The sequence below is a fragment of the Rutidosis leptorrhynchoides genome, chromosome 4 (assembly GCF_046630445.1).
Source record: "Rutidosis leptorrhynchoides isolate AG116_Rl617_1_P2 chromosome 4, CSIRO_AGI_Rlap_v1, whole genome shotgun sequence".
Classification (NCBI taxonomy): domain Eukaryota; kingdom Viridiplantae; phylum Streptophyta; class Magnoliopsida; order Asterales; family Asteraceae; genus Rutidosis; species Rutidosis leptorrhynchoides.
The window spans coordinates 9047987-9050690 of record NC_092336.1 but is presented as its reverse complement, the minus strand read 5'-3'; the positions used below and the strand labels follow the sequence as shown (position 1 = coordinate 9050690).

The 2704-nt window shown below is 33.4% G+C and overlaps 1 long non-coding RNA gene across 1 annotated transcript; it reads right to left on the bottom strand.

Moving 5' to 3' along the window:
- Positions 1 to 684: 684 nt before the first annotated feature.
- LOC139844002 (uncharacterized) lies at positions 685 to 2199 on the bottom strand. The gene is made up of 2 exons (XR_011757776.1): positions 1403 to 2199; positions 685 to 1208 (listed from the first exon to the last, which is right to left on the bottom strand). It is a non-coding gene; the product is annotated as an uncharacterized lncRNA (long non-coding RNA).
- Positions 2200 to 2704: the final 505 nt, after the last annotated feature.

Here is a 2704-nt window from a genome sequence, read left to right as displayed (position 1 = left end):
GTTAAGAATGTTAGTTAACGAAAGGTATGAATATAGATGACGAAAGATTATTTAAAAAAAAGATGGACGTTAAAATGAGTTAACGGAAAAACTCGGGTTGTTACAATAGCCGTCGATGTGGTGTTTATGACGGTTGTTTATAACCGTTGATGTGCTTAAAAAAAACAACATGGGTAACTCCATTAAAGCTTACAAGGTATGTTAGGTAGATTGAAGTTGAAGCAGTCACCGTTTCTGAACTCGGAGGCGGCTAAATTCGCTGGGAAGTTGGTGATGTAAGTGTTGTTGGGAGAGATGATGAGAAAGGTGAAGACCTTATGGTGGCGAGATGGATGAGAGGGGAAATCGCCAGAAGTATCTGCATAAATTAGGGGGTGAGGAAAGGTAAAAAAAAAAAAGCTAGAAATTGGGGGAAGGGTAGGGGTAAGCGGGTCGGGTAAAGTGGAAAAAACGTTTTTAATAGTGTAGATCCAGGTGTAACATATGTAAATGAGAAAGACCAAAATACCCTTACGGATGAGTTACTATTAACGCATGGTGTCAACCAATCACATGGTGACACCATTTACCACAATATATATATATATATATATATATATATATATATATATATATATATATATATATATACACACTAGCCTTTAAGAGCCTGTGCGTTGCACGGAGACTCTTAATCAAACAAACTGAAAACAGAATGTATATGAAAATAAAACTAAATCAGCACAGTTTGTTGTTATGCATAGAAAAAGAAAGACTATAAACCCTAACCCATATTACAAAATAGTATTCAGAGCATATTAATGACACACAACAATAGTAGATTTTGCGTTAGTGAGCAGTACAGTTCTCGTTTAAACACCAAGTACCTGTTTATCCACCAAATATGCCAACTTTAATTGTGAATTGGTATCAACTCAAAGTGAAATTAATATTACAATCCCAAACTTCATTCATACCTTGATAGGCCTATTTTTATGATAAACATTGAATACATAAGCATGGATATGATCTTCTTTAACAAAGCTAATAATGTACGTCTCAATGTATACATAAACCAAAAATAAGTAAGTACTAAATGGATGGTTAGTAATTTCAAATGCTCAAATCTCTGTTATAAACAAAAAAGTTACACCACAATATAAAAAATACCTTCTATCATAGGCGGTGTTGAAAATGAATGTGCCGAAGAGTAGTGAGATTGTGCAGTACTGATATGAGCCCACAAAGAGTCAACGGAAGAAACACCACCATGTATATACACAAACATAAACAACATCAACTTACTTAAAATTCAAAGATTACGTCAAGTTTCCAGGATACTATGTTTAACTAAACCAAAAACATAATCAAAATAGAATCCCAACCTAACTTCAATTAAGCCAAATGAAATGAATAATGATACCTTGCTCATCATTTCAGTAAGCTGTGTGACTTGACTTCCTTGTGAGGGTTACAAACATTAAACACATGACCATTATCTCTAGCAAGTTTTCCTTGCAAATAGAACCAGCAAATAATGTCAGTATTAGATTAATGTAGTTAGATTCAGAGGTTGTAAAAGTTGCTAGTCGGGCGTTGACCAACGTTGAATTTTAGTAATAAATAATTTTACATATATATATTACACAAAAATATATCAAACATATAACAAAAAATTTCGAACATAGAATTTTTGACCTAACTTTGATCGCCTTTGACTGACTAAAAACCTAGAACTCCTAGAGTAATTAATCACATACAATTTTACGAAGTGGTTGAGCCAAATTTTCAAAATCCGAGTAACTAAGTCAACGACGTTCAACGGGTCAAAATCCAGTCAAAATAAGTCAAAGTCAATATTGGAGAACATTTACTAAAAAGAGAGAGAAACTTACAATCATCAAATGAACACTTGTTGACACAAATACGCACCTAGCGACAAATAGCATATTACAGTAGCTAATAGCATATATCACATACCTAAACTATTCACATTTCAGCATGCATTAAAAAAATCTGTGCATTAACATTACAAATCTATGGCGCCAATAGTTAAAATTTATACTTTCAATTCTAATGATATTAAAACCAAGTTCAATTCTTGAGAGACAAAAAATCACAGTTTTGAACCTTAGTACAACATTAATCAAAGAAAAAAGTAAAATAGGCCGGGGGTCCTTTTGAAAGCAATCTTTTTATCCGTCGAACAGAGAGAGAGAGAGAGAGGACTTTCTCTACTCTTGTTAGTGTTTCACTCAGGGTGGAGAAATGATTTCTCTTTATTCTAGTATAGAGGTAGGATTGTCTACGTTTCACCTCACCCATACCTCACACATGTAGGATTAGGTATGTTGTTGTTGTTGATTTGTAAAAGAAAAATAGGCATTTGATTAGTACCTGCTCGGGCAGAGCCAAAGAACTTTTCTTTCTTTAAATACTACATATAACTAAAATTATCTAATAACTATAATTCTACGATTTAAAAAAAAAGGGTAAAATGAATAATATAGCCGAAGTCTACACATAAATGGGTCTTTAGTAATGAAAGCAAAATGGACAGCTGTGAAAAACTGCATAACATGGCAAAAGGGGTGCGAGTCAAATTGGGTATTTATAATTTGGGTCCAAACGGGTCAACTCAAAACAATTGTTGCCTTTGTAGTGGTCAGCAGAACATATTTGATTTGAAGTGTATGTCAGCAGAACATATTGTGTTCAGTACTTT